This window comes from Melanostigma gelatinosum, assembly GCF_949748355.1.
Source record: "Melanostigma gelatinosum genome assembly, chromosome: 15".
Taxonomy (NCBI): Eukaryota; Metazoa; Chordata; class Actinopteri; order Perciformes; family Zoarcidae; genus Melanostigma; species Melanostigma gelatinosum.
Window position 1 is genome coordinate 4,075,933 of NC_136648.1, and position 18,522 is coordinate 4,094,454.

Here is an 18,522-nt window from a genome sequence, read left to right on the forward strand (position 1 = left end):
AAAAAGCACCACGGGTTATTAACCAGGCTTGTGGCAATCCCAATAATAGCCAGGTCTATACTTCCACAGACACGGCCTGTGTCTGTTCTGCACACCAGAGGCTGCCTGTTGCAAGCTGGTGAGTAATTCTTAACAATGGTGGCTGCAGGGAGCACGCAGCTGAGCTCCAGATACACAGGATGTCTGAGAGGCTTCACATCTATATTCTGTACTCATTCCTTTGTTGAATATGAAGATTTTGGTCCAAATGCTGTCGAGCATCAATTCCTGGACTTGACTCGGCGGTGTTGCTCGTATTCTACTTGTAGATATTGTGATTAAATAATCCCTTCCAGACTTCTGAACGTTTGATTGTAATACTAATATCACGAGTCTCTTCAGTCAGATCATATTCTCATTAAAACATGAATCATTAAGGCTGATGCAGGGATATTTTATTTCACTGGTTGTTTTATAGAATGTGAGTAAAAGTGCTGCTTGAGAACGTGCATTGAGCAAATGAGTGAGTTGTAATGTGTATTTGAAGTCCACTGAGCAGAACTGTAGGAATAGCAGCCTCACGTGTCTCATCACCAGCAGTCTCGATGTCGTATGTTAGTTCCGTCTGCCTGGTGTCAGGTATGTGCATCGCTCCTGCTGTTTAGTAGAAAGAGAGAAAGCAAAACCTTCAAATGAAGCACAAACGGTGGTGAAGGGAACATGAGATCAGATTACAGACTGATCAGGTGAGCACGCATCATCGTGCTCGGCCTGATTTTCGTTTTGAGCACAGTCGGCCAGTTGGCTCTGGTTAGAATTAGAAACACGGTGCAGCCCTGACTAGAAACAACCACTGAGGTTAATGATCATCATCATGTGCTTCCTCTGCTCTGTTGAGAGCAGTTACCTTTACCACAGACAGGGGGCACTGTGGAGCAGAGCAGGGAAGACACAGACACAAGTCTGACAACAACTTTCTCATGTGTGTGTTTAGAGAGAGAGAGAGAGACACACATCATCATGACAATGGGTCATATGAACTGTTAATCCTCCATCTGTAAAGAGGAAGAGGGAAGTCTAGACGAATAGCATCCCTCCCTTCCTGCCGTCCATCTCTGTGATTATGAATCTGCTTCATAACAGGCCTCGTCATTCTTACTCCAAACTAATATTTACTCAGATTTCTCCTCTGATCGCTGGTTGGGTTTCTGCCACGTCAGGTCATAAAGCTTTCAATCCTTCTGTGCGTTGAATGAATGAATTATTTTAAATATTCGATGCACTGAACTCGCCCCCGCCGTTCACATCATTCACAGCAGAAATAAGATTAAGAGGAATGGAATCGGTATCGGCAGATAAAGGCTTTAAGAGGAAATATCGGCCAGGAATAATCATTTCCTCCGACATGACAAGCAGATAAGATGACGTGTATGCACACGTGACGCCAGCAAACACATTCAAGTCTGTTGAAGTAGGAATCATGGCACATAAAAATAAACACGGCATGTTTTACATGTAACCTCAGTTTCACTAGTTTCACTGTTTTGCCCAGTGAATGTGTACATGGATTGAAAAGCATTGTATTTATATCTGCGTCTGTCACGCTAACAGTAGTAAGCATGCGTCAGGAGACGTTATGTTCTCTGCAAATAGGCGGAGAAAGAAATATGTGTATATATATATATATCGGCAACAGCAAACGATCAAAAAGAGTTGGAAAAGAATGGAAAAATCAGCAATTGTGCATCCATAAAGATAAACATTGTGTATACAGCACTATAGCAGCTCACAATAGAGGCAAACTAGAGGTTTCTGTGGACAATGTTGGAAGTAGAAGAACCTGTCTTCCTTTCTCACCTCCTTCAAACTAAAGTTCAGACAACACTGACAGCGAGACAAACACAAAGGGCCACATGGTGATACAATGCCACACAGTGTCATGTCAACCCTCAAACACTGAAACTGCGCTTTAATGGCACGGTGAACTGCCAACAGCACAATTAAAAGAAGAGACGCGTTACAGAGAGAGCGACGAGTCAGAGGACGGGATTCATAATATCCTGTCGGCCTTCATTTGATCTGACCTTCATTTAATCAGACAGTCTGACAGAAGTTAAAAAAAGAGAGACTCAACAAGCACGCAGGACGAGTGATAAACAACAAGGTAGAAGATTAAATGAAGAAATAGGCCTTAATCACAACCACGTTTAATGCCACTGTACACAGTTCATCTTGTGTCTGGCTTTCACCTTTCAATGATTGGAAAAGGACAAAACACTCACTGACTACAAACACTTCTTCTTCAGCAGCAGCAGAGAAACCTGACCCACATCAGGCAGGTCATGTGACCCCGGAGGGGGAAATCACGTGCGGATGACACACCATAACACAACCCTGACTGGACCTCATGGCCTGGTCTCCGGGTCAATGGGCGGCTGCTGTGCAGTAGGAAGAGGGGGGGGGGGGGCAAGCTAGAAAAGGGCTACTAGAGTTCATCTGCACTATATTGGCCGTAATAACAAGAGTCTACAGCTACGCTAGCAGCACTGTGAGGCTGCTCAACACAGCGGGGCTCTGAGCTGCAACGGTAGCATCTTCATGCTAACGTGCTCACAATGATGATGCTAACGTGCAGACGTTTAGCATCTTAGTTCAGCATGCTAACCGTTGCTAGTTGCCGATAAAAAGGTGCAGCTGAGGTCAAACGACGTGCGTTTTGCAGGTATTCAGTCATAAACCAAAGTACTGGACGTGGTTTTTTGACCCGATGATGGCGCTGGATAAAAAGTAAAAGGATCACCGGAGTTACTACGAGTCCCCCTGAGGGGGGAACAGGGATGTGTGTGCAACACTTGATGGCAATCCATCCAGAAGAAGTGGTGCATCTCTGGATCCAGGCTATAAACACCAACCTGGCTTTGCATTAATTTCCTAAGTTGAACAGAACACAAGATTACTGATATATGGTGAACGTCTCATCAGCATCCATCATTACCGGAGCACTTGGGCCACAGCTGAGCAAACACTCATTACACTGTACGTGAATGAAAATGAGTCAACTCCTCCATGTGTGACGCGTTATTGACAAGTCCAAAGACGAGTGAACAAAACATCACACAGCATGACGAGGCCACAGCGAGTTTGTTAAGTGTGTGTGTGTGTGTGTGTGTGTGTATTGACCCAGTGCAGCTGTGCAGCACGGGACATCTGCCAAGCCCCTAACAGACAATTCGCCCACTGTGTGTGTGTGTGTGTGTGTGTGTGTGTGTGTGTGTGTGTGTGTGTGTGTGTGTGTGGGTGGTGGGGGTCTGTGGTACACCAAACACAAGAGTGAACATCACTAAAGCTGTCTGTCTGCTACTAGATGTGACCAGACTTTAACATGGTGAGCAGCTGCAGGGAGAGCCGCCCACTTAAAGGGACAGTCACACATTTCCTCCTCCTCCATGTTGTTACAGCTGCTTTAAGTTGTGGGAGGAATTCTGTCCACCTAAAAGGTAACATGTGCAGCTTATTAGCATGGATTAACTGAACACAAAGCTAACTCATCAATCAACCCATTTCTCTGGTCTCTTTTTAATTAAAACATATTTAACTAGGAGTACTCTACGCCAACCATGTTTGTCCAAAATGTCCTCACTTCAGGATTTCATCCTCTTGGACATTTGTGTGAAGTTGTCCTGATTAGCATGTGAATTATTGAGGTCACGGTGATCTTTGGACACGAACATCGAGTCAGTTCATCCTTCAGTCCAAGTGGACGTTTGGGACAAAATTTGAAGACGTTCTCTCAAGGAAGTACAGACGGACAACCGGAAAACATAATTCCTACACACAGATAAATAGATTACTCAATCAGCCAATATTTAGATGACCTTTCTTTGACATACATGACAACAGACTGTTTGATGGTGGATGGAAAAAGGGGGAATTCTAACCGGCAAGTTTCACCATTTTTGGACAAGACGATGAATCAATGTTGAAAATAGTAAGTTGCAGCCCGACAAAGGTTTCTAGAATGAAGACTACATTTCCCATAAATCATATTGCTTCCTGTTGGGAAGGGCTTGTTGTTACTTCCTGCCTTTCCTTCCTTTTCTGAAGAGGATAACCAAGTTTGAGGCTATTTTTACATTTGAACTCTCTGATTAAACTACTGTAACAGCAGACTGACCATTGGATGTGAAGCTTACCAGAAACACCTGATGTGTTAGTGTTGTTATAATCGACATAAGGACTACATAAGTATGAAAACAGGACTGGAGGTCGTTAACTTTGAGTCTTACTCCTGGAGTGTCTGTTAGAAGTCAACATCATGAGGTAAGACTGAGGCTGCGTCATGCGCACACACAGCAGAGGAGGGGTGTGGTCACGTACTTCTCTGGCTCACCGCACCGCCTTTCCATGCCCATCTCGCCTTAATACAGCCAACAACCCCTAGACAAGCACACACACACACACACACACACACACTGCAGAGCTATAAATGCACCATCTCCACACACACACACACACACAGGAAAGCCCCTCGTACTGCAGCCAGTAATGTAAGCCAGAGGCCAGGGACTCCCCCCCCCCCCCCTCCTCCCAAAGAGACAGAGCATCTGCCACGTGTATGTTCATACATATATGTGTGTGTGTGTGTGTGTGTGTGTGTGTTTGTTACACAGAGAGAGAGAGAGAGAGAGAGAGAGAGAGAGAGAGAGAGAGAGAGAGAGAGAGAGAGAGAGAGAGAGAGAGAGAGAGAGAGAGAGAGAGAGAACCTCAATGTGAATGTGTGTGATTATTAACTGCAAAGTGAATCTTTATAATACACCCTGGTCAGTCACTGTAGCCTGATGTGTTTCAGGAATTGTGTGTATGTGTGTGTGTGTGTTAGTGTGTTTATGTGTGTCCACAGAGTAATCAGGACTCTCCAGCTGCTTCCTGCTTGGCCCAGGTGCTCTCTCTCTGTCTCTCTCTCTCTCTCTCTCTCTGTCTCTCTCTCTCTCTCTCTCTCTGTCTCTCTCTGTCTCTGTCTCTCTCTGTCTCTGTCTCTCTCTCTCTCTCTCTCTGTCTCTCTCTGTCTCTCTCTCTGTCTCTCTCTCTCTCTGTCTCTGTCTCTCTCTCTCTCTCTCTCTGTCTCTCTCTCTGTCTCTCTCTGTCTCTCTCTCTCTCTCTCTCTCTCTCTCTCTCTCTCTCTCTCTCTCTCTCTCTCTAACTGGACTAAAGTCAAGAGACTAATAGAATATCAATTTTAAGTTTGCTGGATTTTCCAAAACCAGACATTCCAGTGTGACAAACCAATGCAATGTATCACATTCTGCAAAAACACAGTCAATGCAACTGTGCTCTTTCATTGCCGACGCTGCTCACAATGGCCTAATACACCCGGAGACATCAACAGTACGACAACACGCATCGTACACAACACAGCTGGTGAACCATCCTGTTTGTTTGCAGAGAGCGAGAGAAACCCGGCACAAAGCCGTTTGGGTTGTTTCGTGGCTGAGGCCCTGGTTTAAACAGGTGTGACTCCACTAAAGATCTACATTTAAAGCCAAAACAAACAGGAAGGAACGTGTCGAAGCTTAGAATGACTGCAATACCTTTCACGCCTGTGTGGAACGGATGTGTTACAAGATACCTCGTCGTATAAAACAACTACACAGCAACTTATTCTCTGCATTTCATGCATTATTTAGTGTCGCCAGCCTCGGCGGGTTACCAGGAGGGTTAATTCGAGAGCGTGTCTACCTGCTCCACCTCGTCATGGATCTGGGTTAGTCCCACTGAGATCAAGGATCCTCACTAGGTAGACCTTCAGCACACCGCCGTGAGCCGTCAATTTAAAAAAGGTTCATTCCACTCTGGAGGGGAAACAAAAAGCATCATCACTTGTAAACTTCTCAGACATTATGAGGTGACGTGAAGCTGACGGTGAGAAACCGCTGACGTCCCTGCTGCAGTCTGTGAGGACAAGAGTCTGAAAAGAGTGAGGAGGGGTATTACATAACACTCCCTGCTCCGCCAGAGCTGCTTGGGGAAACCACTGATTTGACTGCACCTCTGGGCTACATCATCGGGGCAAAGGGTTGCCAGGTTTGACAACTAGTTTGAGAAATTGGCAACCAATTATTGGCCTTTGTTTGCCAACAACAGGGACAGCAAACAACAAAGCAGGCACATCAAAATAAACGTCTATTTTTGCTGCAGCAGGGTCTGACAGTCTGCTGCGTGCAGTCCTGGTTCTGGTTCTCCCGGGCCTCCCTTCTACTCAGTAATGCTGGGTCTCCAGCAGCGTGGAGTCCCTGTTGGCTCCCAGCGGGGGGACCAGGAGGAGCAGAGAGGAGAACCGTAGTGACGAGCGTTAAGAATAGCTCTATAGAAATAGACAATGTTCTCGCTGATGGTCTCGGTCATATAGAGGATCAGTATTAATGTGACACAGTTTCATAACCAGAGGAAAGTAACTCACCAACATGAGAGCGAGTCAAACTGAAACCAGTATCTTTGTACAACACATTCCCAGAGCAGCGCTACGTCTTAGATCTGTATCGGCAGCGCTGGAGACAGCAGGAATCTACAGACGTCACAAAGAGCAAAGCTAGTTCAGCAAAGCTTCAGGGTTTTAAAGCTTTCTGACTGTTTCTGTTTGAGAGTATTAATATCTCATCTTGAAGTCAAACTCTTCAGTAATGAGAATATGTATGGTCATTAACAAGTTTAAAATCAAATACTGTAAGGGCCTAAACAAATGCATCTGCTGCTGCCAGGTCCAGGTCCAGGTCCAGGTCCAGGGCATTTCCCTGCATGCAACCTGCACTCTGACCCCGTGGGTGTGTGTGTGTGTGTGTGTTTGTTTGTTTGCGAGAGAAAAGAACGTTTGTTTTCGTGAGCTGAGCGGGTTCTTTCTCCAAGTGCCACTGAGCTTTAAAAGCGATCTGCAGACGAGATGCATCTTTGACTTCCACCTGTCACACTGACTTATTGCTACCTGTCTGACAAAACACACACACACACACTCTTAGTCCACTGTGTGTGTGTGTGTGTGTGAGTGAGAGTGACAAGTGTTGGATCAGCGGGATTTAACTCTCTGACAACTGGGTCACACGCTAACATGGTGCTGTTAGGAATTTCCTCCCCTCCCACACACACACACACAGACGTACAGTATAAACACAGCTTTGACCTACATATCAACACATCAGAGGCTAATAGTGTAATAAAACATGTCACACGCACACACCTCTCATTCTCCTTCCCTTGGCCACAAATGTAACCTGAGCACTCTTACAGTACGACCACATACAGGACGTGACATATAGGGAAGTGGGGGGGTTAAAGCGGTCACTTCCTGTTTACCTCGGCACCTCCCCTCCCCCCGTGTTCCCGTCTGGATGACGTGTTTACAGCTTTGTGAGGATGATGGGGATAAAAGGGAAACTGGGCAGTCTGGGTGTCGCAACCTGAATACAAATGTTGTTCGACTACTAATTAACAATTGCGAGCAGCTTGGTTCATTTGCTCTCTCTGGCCAATCAGCGTGTGACGTCGCCTTTCCTTCAGGGCTCAAGAGAGGTGAGGAAGTGCTCACCCAGGGCTCTCTGATCCTCTCTCCACTTAATGCAGACCTCAGTTCAGCTGATGGTGTCTGCCACTAACCCTGATCCTGATCCTCAGGCCCTTTAGAACAGCTTTGCTGTCTTAACTTTTCTGATTGAGGGTGATTTTGAGCGTTCAGAGATATTAAAGGGGCACCTGTCCTCCAGCTTACCTGCATTATGACAGACCTTAGTAGCATTCGTGAGCGTTTGTGCTGCCTCGTGATAACCGAGTGCTCCACAGGCTTTATTTTGTTATTCTGCTTATTGGTTTAGCTCCATTAAAACCTTCTTTATTCATATTTCCTTATTAGTAGAGAGGTATGATCATAAAGGAGTACTGGAGTACTCCACCACTTATTATTTACTATCAATGAGTACTTTCTTTTTTAGTTTATAAAATGTGATAAGTGTAGAAAAAAGGACCCTTACGGTTTCTCAGACACCAGGGAGACAAATTTACCTGCAGTCCAAAACCCCAAAATGTTCAAGTTTAAAATGATGATTTGCTGCTTTATTTATTATGAATGCAACGAGTCGGATCTGCAACTAGTTATTATTTTCACTGTCTTTTTATCAACAAAATATCCGGAAATAATGAATAAAATAAGTCTGGTTTGGTCCGAGAAACGGTCCAAAAATCCAAATATGTTTGTTTTGATATCACAGATGACAAAGAAAAATTGCAAAATGATGACATTTGAGAGGCTGAAAACAATTTATTATTCTTGCCTCATCAAATTCTTGTTTTATCAAATTCATTGATTGATCATTCCGTGGATCGACTAATCATTTCAGCTCGAGACATAATGTGACATTATCGACATTTACAGGAGCAAGATACACACACACACACACACACACACACACACTAAAAATACACCATCACAGGAAAAAGGCAGATAATCAGCTCTGATTTAAAGAGAAATGAAGGCCCCCCCCCCCACCACCACTGATACTTCATTCTTCAAAACACTGTTTTGGACAACGAGTGTCACTGATTGGCTCTCAATGCGTAGAAGGCTAGCAGGCTAATCACGGTGATGCCGTCTTCCTGTCTGACCCACCTCCTGTTTGACAAACAGCCTGAGGAACAAGAGGCTGGTTTTTAGTGAAGTGTCTCTTTAACAGCCCTCTGAGTCTGAAGGCTGAGATGGAGGTACAGGTTCGAGGGCAGCACCTGAAGTCAGGCAGAAAATAGCTCGAGGAGATACGTGTGTGTGTGTGTGTCAAGGCTGCCTCGCCAAGTATGAGCGATTAAGAGGAGCTTGACTGACCCGGTTTTCTAGAAGTCCCTGAAGCAGACCAGTGAGGGAGGTTACATAAGCTCTGTACTCCCAGAAGACACTCGCATATACAGTATAACAGCCACAGAGATGAATCAGAGGAGGCTACTGCCCGGCTGAGCGGCTCAGCCGGGCTTTAAACTCTGCTGGACGCCGTCCACTAGTCAGACCATCCCTGCAACGCGCTGGGCTGAGAAATAGAAGAGGGTAGGCCGACTGCGAGAGAGCAACAAAAAAAAAAAAATCAATCAGATAGCTTGGGTTTCCACGCCAGAGGCCTCACAAGAGCCCGACCGACCGGAGAGCGACTGATTCAATTTACCTAAGAAGCCCAGCTGTTACTCAGAGAGACAGACACACAGAAGTGTGTGTGTGTGTGTGTTGAGAGAAACTGCCACACTAGCACTTTCCTTTCTTTCTTTTAGTAATTCCATTTTTATGTACTGTAGGTCTCCACTTTGGCAGACACCAGATTCAAGACATTAAATCTTGTTGGCTTGCTAAATGACTCTGTGTGTGTGTGTGTGTGTGTGTGTGTGTGTGTGTGTGTGTGTGTGTGTGTGTGTGTGTGTGTGTGTGCTCTTTCACAGTGCTGAGGCTCATGACAGGCCGTATATCTTCCATACATCACCTGCATGTGACTCTTGATTTCATTATGGGCTCAAATAGAAATTAAAAAGCTGCACAGCACTCTTGTCTGTGTTCGCTGCTTCTCTCCATTAGAGCGGTGCAGCCTGAGGTCCACTCCTCAGTCTCGTGTTGTGCGGTTTAACTTCTATTTGGACAAATTAAGAGACAACTTGCCCGTTAGAAGCCATCACAGAACACGCGGCTTTGTTTCCAATGCAGCATGTGGCCGGCGGCCAATCGTTTTTGCTGACAGTGCACCTTTTGCTGAACGTTGTTTTTTTTATAGCAATGTCCTGTTTTATTCATTCATACACTGATACACTTTGCTAAGAGGCTGCAACTAAACAGTTTATTGATAGAGTTTGGCATAAACCAAATAGATGATCCATGCATTAGATCACATGACGAATGGTTTCCTCAACATGCTAATAATAGTTAGCTCATAGCAGGCTTGTATCATACAACATACATACATATCAAACAACTTACTGCTGCACTGGAGAGGCACAACATGTACGACAAGTTCCAGTCTGGGTTTCGTAAGCAACACTCTCCTGAAACCGCTCTCCTGAGGGTTTCAAATGACATTCTCATGTGTGCTGATGCAGGTGACTGCTCTGTGTTAGTTCTTCTGGACCTCAGTTCTGCATTTGACACTGTAGATCAGGGGTCTCAAACTCATTTCCACTCTGGGCCACATCAGCATCACGGCCGCCCTCAAAGGGCCGGTTGTAACTGTAAGACTGTATAACTGTAACTTCTCCTAACATATTGTTAAATAACTCTCTCTGCATTTGATTATTGTTTATTCAAGTGTAAACATATTGTACATGCAGTTATATAAATGAAAAATGATATTTAAACACATTTCTGTTATTATAACATCAATCATTTTAATTGAGGGTTAAGAAACCCACATGACTCTATCAAAGATCAAACTATTGAAGAAAATAACAAAGACAAATATCAAACACAAGTTGTGACATTAACTTTGTTCAAAGCTGTTTGTGTCACCTCTCTGCGTCACTAATGTTCCTCCCTGTCGTCGTCCTGCGCATGGCAGCTACATCCAAGAGCTGCTCACTGAGAGTCAGGTCTGATGAACATGGATAGATGATGTATCCGTGTTGTCTGTGCTTTCATCAACAGTTCATTAGAAACACAAGTACCTGCTCGTCTCTTAGCTAGCTGTGTTGTTAGATTGCTGCTAGTTCATGAACTCGGTCTGCGATGGTGTTTCTTCACAAACTGACATTTGTAAAAGTCTGTATCTGGTCGGAGCTCTGCTCACACACCTTCAGCATGCACTGGGCTGTAGCTGTGTAAATATATTCTGCTGTGATTGCAGTCTGCCTTTTAATTCTTGGACAGTTATGAATTGTATCCTTCATCACCGACACGCCTCATAACACAGAAGACAGACCCGTTGTTCTCCTTGAAGCACAAACATGTATTCGCTTTCACATTTTCTTCCCTCTGCATCAATTGTTCTCTTCGTGGACATTTTGGGATTATTTGTCGATCTTTTTCAATCGTTGGAAAACCTCTTTTCGGGCTGTTGCCTCTCCTGTCCACCTGTTGTGATAGTTTTAATGTCGGTACACAGACAACATGCTATCTCATAATTTCAACTTTCTATCTCATAATTTCGACCATGGGGATACTTTTATTATCAACTCTAACTTTTAATTATTTTTCCAAAAAAAAAAAATTAAATATTTTTTTTTGCTGGCGGATTCGCGGGCCACATAAAATGACGTGGCGGGCCGGATTCGGCCGCGGGCCTTGAGTTTGACACATGTGCTGTAGACCATAACATCCTGATTAAGAGGCTACGTGATTGGGTGGGCATAACTGGCATAGCGTTAGACTGGTTTACATCTTACCTCAATGACAGAAGTTTCAATGTCTCTGTGGGTGATTTTGTGTCTGTTACCTCTCCACTGTCTTGTGGTGTACCGCAGGGCTCGGTTCTGGGGCCTCTGTTATTTTTCCCTTTATCTGTTACCTTTGGGACCGATCATAAAAAGCTATAATGTGTCCTATCACTTATATGCAGACGATATCCAACTTCATCTGTCATTCAAACCCAGCGAGGCATTCACATTAACTAGGCTCCTGGACTGTGTCAATGCCATCAGAGACTGGACGGCAGAAAACTGCTTGCAACTCAACGACTCTAAGACGGAGGTCCTAGTTATTGCTCCAGATGAGTTTGTCCCCATGATCAGGCAGATTATTAGTCCACTCTTCTCTGCTGCCCATTGCAACCTGCGCAATCTTGGGATTTTCTTTGATCGATCCATGTCGTTTGACCCCCATGTTAAGCAGCTGTCCAGATCATGTTTCTTCCATCTAAGAAATATCAGTAAAGTATCAACACCTGAATTAGAGATGATCATACACACATTTATCTCTTCTCGCATTGACAACTGTAACTCACTTTTCACATCACTCAGTGCATCTGCTCTTAACCGTCTGCAGGTCATCCAAAACGCTGCCGCCAGATTACTCACCAGGACAAATCGACGGTCTCACATCACCCCCGTACTCCGATCTCTCCACTGGCTCCCTGTAGCATTTAGGATACACTTTAAAATTCTCACCATCACTTACAGAGCACTTCACGGTCAGGCTCCGGCTTATGTAGCTGATCTACTTCGCCCCTATTCACCCGCCCGCACTCTCAGGTCAAACACTCTCGGTCTTCTGTCCCACGCACACGATTTAAGAGCCGTGGTGACCGAGCCTTTGAGGCAGTGGCCCCGAGGCTCTGGAATGCTCTGCCTGCAACTCTGCGCCTCGCAGATACTGTGGATACTTTTAAAAGCCAGCTCAAAACCCACCTGTTTAGGCTGGCGTTTGTGTAAAAGTAAACCCATGTCCTAGACCTGCTCTTAAAATATGTTTTACATTTTTATTTTATTTTTTATTTTTTATTTTATTCTTTAATTTTTAAATTTTCTCTGTGTAGATAATTTATTGACCCTAGGGTCACATTGTGTTTTTTATGCTTTTAAATGTCTGCTCTGTTAAGCACTTTGTGATGCTACTGTCTGTGAAAAGCGCTATCTAAATACAATTCATTTATTCATTCATTCATTCATTCATACTTCAGAACCTGCACATGTGTGACGGAGGTGGTGTTATTTTTGGAGACAGCAGCAGACAGATGATGCTTAAACTTACTGACAATGCTCTGAGACAATGCTCCTACACTCCCATGGCAGCGCCTTGCTCTTCCTGTTCCCTGGAGAGCAGCGAGCCCTCTCAGCTTCACTTTACTGGAACGCCTCCCGACTCACCTGGAGGACCGAAGCCTCTAAAATGCACTTGACAAGCACGGCCACCAAACGGACGGATTCAAGAACGCGCACACAGTCGGAAATAAAAATCCTAACAGGCGCAAAAAGGAGGGAGATTTAGAGAGCCCTCGTAAAGGTTTGCAGTGAAGCCAGCCTCCAGACCTTCCATTAGTTTACTGAAAAGACTGTTTGGGAGCAAAGGCTAATTATGCTCCGAAGAAGATGAGATCTGGCACCCGGAGGAGGAGAAGGTCAGGAAACAGAGTCCACGCAGCCTTGTGGACCGCACTGCTGCAGTCCAACATTTGTTTTATGCAGCTTGGACGGAGCAGAGGAAAGAGAGCCCTGTTCTGATGACATTAGTGTCACTAAAGGACGCGACGCAGAGGAATATAAATGTGCAACTTTCTTACAGATGCTGCGTCTCTCCTCATATTTCAGTTCAAACCATGCTGTGTGTGCCTCAGTGGTAGTTTCTGTTAGTCATCAAGTAATCCGTATACACATGAATACATCATTGTAATTAATCTCATCCCTTACTTTTCATCATGGCAGGAAGTTAACTCTTGTTGCTCACTGGATGCAGTGAAGAACTCAGTATGCTGTCAATCAAAATACACGTTTGTGTGTTGTGGGATTCGTTGTTTAATGTCAAGTGCAATTTATGTACATCAAAACCTATTGATGTGTCTATTAATGAGCCCAGAGTGCAGCTGTCGACCACCATGCTGATGGGTACTCACGGCTTCTGCCACCCCCCCCCCCCCACAGAGCAGCCATGTTTCAGTGTAACACCAGAGGGGAAGGAGAGGAGCGAGTGCAGCCGAGCCGAGCGCCATGCGGCACCAATCAGCGCTAAAGAGGTCGGAGAGGTCGCCACACGGCCGCTGGTGCCCATTGACTGAGAACGAGCAGAGGCCGAGCACGGAGAGGCCTCCTCCATCGGGGGGGAGGGGGATGGGGATGGGGGGAGGCTGGGGGAGGAGAAGCTCGGAGCACATGGCCTTTTCACCACATGACACACGAGAGGAGAGAAGAAAGCAGGGCAGCAGCTATCTGGTGGTTGAAAATGCAACAATGCTCTTTCGAAAAACAATAGACTTGTACAAAAAGAATCCCTTTCAATCCTCACCTATGACCCAGTAGAAGTGTGAGGTGGTCTGCCATCTGTCCCTATTTACATATTTTACTGTGTTTCCGGGTGTCAACCGCTGTAAAAACGTAGCCACCGGGTCCCAGATCATCAGCACTTTACCTCCCTCCCCAGCACCTACTTCTATTTCGGGTCCATACTTTGGATCGCAATCCTCTCTCACACTCTCCCCATCCTCCCCCCACCTGGAGTTCACTGACCACATGGAAAAGCTGGTCATTGCTGGAACCAAACACACTCCTCTCCCCACTCCTCAACGGTACCACAATTGATATCTTCTGGGTCCAGGCTACAAGGCTAATGACACCAATGACTCTCTCCAGGAAAAGTCGGGGCCCTGTATGCAGCTAGCCGTCTCAATTCCTGTCCTGCAAGTTTATAGAAAAAGAAAGGTGAGGCTGCGAAGAAACAACAGTAAACCTGCAAACTTATCAAACTTAGCATACATTCCTCGTCAGCCTGTCCAAATAAATTGGGCAAAGAAAGCTTTAACCACATTAAACCTAGCTTTATTAAATGTCAGGTCTCTGTCAGGAAAAACATTTTTAATCAATGATTTTATTGTTGGGCACAAACTGGACATTTTGTTTTTAACTGAAACTTGGTTAAACCAAGATAACAGTGCAGCTGTTCTTATTGAATCAACACCTCACAACTTCAGTTTCATGAGCGAAACAAGAGCGCATAAGAAAGGAGGTGGAGTTGCTGTTTTATTTAATGATTCTCTTCAATGCAAGCAGATGCCCTTTGGTCATTTTAGTTCTTTTGAATATGTGGCTCTTAATTCCTCTCAAGCTTTATTCCTAAACATTTACAGACCGCCTAAATACTGTGCGACCTTCTTTGATGAGTTTACTGAACTGCTGTCTGTAATCTGTATTGATTTTGACTGTGTTGTTATTGTTGGTGATTTTAATATCCATGTTGATAATCCCCAGGACAGAGAGTCATTTGAACTATGTGGTATCCTTGATAACTATGATCTGACTCAGCATGTGACAGGACCCACCCACAACAGGGGGCACACTCTGGACCTAATCATCACCAAAGGTGTAAACATTTCCAAGGTTGCTGTGACTGAAAACCCACAAACCAAGCCAGAAATCTAGGTGTAGTTATGGATTCAGATCTCAACCTGAACAGCCATATCAAGACAATTACAAAATCAGCCTCCTATCACCTGGAGAATATATCAAGGATTCGAGGACTTATGTCTCAACAGGATTTGGAAAAACTTGTCCACGCATTTATCTTCAGCAGACTGGACTACTGTAACGGTGTGTTTACAGGTCTCTGTAAAAAGTCCGTCAGAAAGCTGCAGCTGATTCAGAACGCTGCAGCTCGAGTCCTCACTAAGACCAGGAGGGTGGATCACATCACTCCAGTTCTGAGGTCTTTGCACTGGCTTCCTGTCCAACAAAGAATTGACTTTAAAATCCTGCTGTTGGTTTACAAAGCACTGAATGGTTTAGGGCCAAAATACATCTCTGATCTGCTGCTCCCTTATGAACCATCCCGACCCCTCAGGTCGTCTGGGACCGGTCTACTTCCTGTTCCCAGAGTCAGAACTAAACATGGAGAAGCAGCGTTCAGTTCTTCTGCTCCACATATCTGGAACAAAGTCCCAGAAAGCTGCAGGTCTGCTGAGACCCTCAGCTCATTTAAATCAAGATTGAAGACTTTTCTGTTTGCTGCTGTCTTTAATTGAACCACATTCAATTCATATATTAATCAATTTCCTGCATTTCACTACTGCATTTTATTTCTTGCACTGTTTTTTTAATGTTTTAATGAATGTTCTTAATTGTTTTTAAATCTCCTTTTCTTTTGCCTTATGTTTTGATGCTTTTAATGGTTTTATGTGAAGCACTTTGAATTACCTTGTTGTTGAAATGTGCTATACAAATAAACTTGCCTTGCCTTACCAAAATGGCGGAACCGAAAAAACGATTAAAAATATAACGAGGCGAAACGAACCCCAACAAATGTAAAATATTTTGCTTAATATTATGCTTTTTTTTACATGTGTAACAACTACTAAAACAAATAGTACCTGGCTGGCATACATACTGTATACCAGTACTAGTGTTAGTGCACAGACTGCACTAAAGTGTCCACATGGTTGGTAAAGAAGTCCATGTTCGATTGTTCCACTTAAACAAGCTGATCAGATTGTTTCACGCCAGCCTGTCTTTCTATTTCTGTTGATTCATGAAGACAGAATTATTCTTCTCTTTCAACTTAACCCAAATCAATCAGGATGTGAGCGTCGGCTAAATGCTTAAAAAGTGTCACCATAAAAACACACACAGCTTCAGAGTCTTGTGCACATCTGGAGCCGGCTTATTATCCTGCAGGATTCCCTCTGAAATGCGCCTACGCGTCACTTTCCCCGCCGCAAACAGATGCAGCAGGCAGACGTGCAGCGGATGCCACTTTAATGAAGCATCAAAGGTTATGGGGATTTGTGTTTGCACCCTTTAGGGTCCTCTGTTGTTCTGCTGGAGTGACAGCTATTGGTGGGAGCAAATCTAGGCCATCGCTGTGTTTGGGTAAGATGAAACTACTGGGTCAGTCACATGGTTCGCCACAGGTAAGACATCTCCTGCATCAGGTCCGTCTTGTTCCTCTCCCACAGTTTCATATTAAACATTAAAAAGAATATTCAGAGAGCAGCTCATTTGTGATAAATCATCAAAACTAGCGATCGCGTGAAAAGCACTGAAGAACTATTTTGAGACGGCGCCTCCGTGCCTTTTGATAAAAAGTCCTGAACTTCTTCATGCCTTCCTTTTTTATAAACTTCTCTCAAGTTCTCAGTGAGTGCTGTTGCCAGGTCACAGTGAATGTGAAGTGGGCTGTAGTCTGTGCTGAGCTTGTGTGCCGAGTAAAGACAAGTTCTGACACAATACCTCGCGGTTGTCTTGAAAAGAGACGAGGAAATGAAAGCCGAACGAGAACAGCCGTGTAATTAGACGGTGAATATTATGTGCGACATCAGACTCTCAGCGGGGCTTTAATTAAATAAACGTCAGCCTTTTCGTGCTGCACTTTGGTACAATTTGAGCAGAGCATTGGTTTTTCCAGAGTCAACCACCCACGCTCCATTTTAAATGGCAGTCATCTCACCTGTCTACCACGGGTCAGCCGGCGATCCTTAGGTCTGTATATTCTGTTATCTTTGTACTCTGCGTGCACCGTGTCATCTGTGAACACACTCACTCTTATCACACTTCATTCATGTGGTTTGTGATTCTGTCGATGATGCTGCTGAAACATAACGGATGAGCTAATTGTCTGTATTTTCATGTGCAATCGTTTACATATTGTCAGCAGAGCTGAAATTATCAGTCTGGAACAATTTTGATGATTGATTTTTATCTTTTAAGTAAAATTTTCAAAAGCAAAAATGCCAAAAAATCCCTGGTCCTCACTGGTTGTCTTCTATGATGCTAAACTGAACTAAACTTGGACTGTTGGTCAGTAAACTAGACAAATATATCAACGTGGCATTTTGAATATGTTCTTGATTATCGTTTAGTCAATAAAATATCAGAGGAAAGTAGACAAAGCCCCTTTTAGATCAAATCCCTGATATATTGTGCAATAATTAAGCAACAAATGCGCAGAAATGTACATATTTTTAAAATCAGTGCTGATGTAAGCTAGTGCCCACCAATTACAATCAATAACATCATGACATCCATCCATCAATCAATCTGCCACTTTTAGCAACAAGGGCGGTACCATGGTCCTTTGTAGTAAATGATAAGCCCCGCCCCCTTTTTAAAGCGGTTTCACCGGGTATACGTCACAGTACAGAAGCTTGAAGACGCCGGGAATTCAGTATCACTTTGGTTCAACCAACCGTAAGAAAAACAAAAGAATAATCAATTTCAGAAAAGCAGCAAATCCTCACAAATGAGTCTGAAACTGGGGAAAGACGAATCTATTATCCAGACACTTTCCTTTTGGATCGACTCATCGATTATTTGTTGCCGCTCTGACATGAACCAAATAGTTTATTGATTCATCAAGGAAATAATAAGTGCTGCCACATGATCCTTTTTAACACAACCCCCCCTTTCCTTTCCTCTGTCCTCCATCTTTCCTGTCGCTAAACACAGAGTGGGGGTTGGGTTGAGCTTCGGTCGGTGCAACAAGGTTAATATCCTCTCAATCAGGCCCAGCTTCACCAGAGGGGGAGGAAGAAAAGAGGAGGAGGAGCTGCGTGGAAACCCACAAGGACAGTTTGACTCTTCACCGACAGTGAAAACAAATTGTTCGGAGTAACAGCGGCGGCGCTCGACGTCTGCTCGCCGTGTTAATATTGTCTCCGTTGACCTTTTTCGCGCTGGAGACTGTTGGGGTTATCGCACTGAAAATGTCATCCAGTTTCACCTATTAAGTCTTTAATCGCACATAACACTCCGTCTCCTGCGTGAGCTGCACCCCCGCCTGCTGCGGCCTTAAAACCCATTTGTAATGTAATGATTGATCGTAAAACATAATGGGAGAGATGGAGCTTCAGAGACCATCACATGGCGGCTAAAGTGCAGAGTAGAGGACTCCGGTACCTCCAGCGC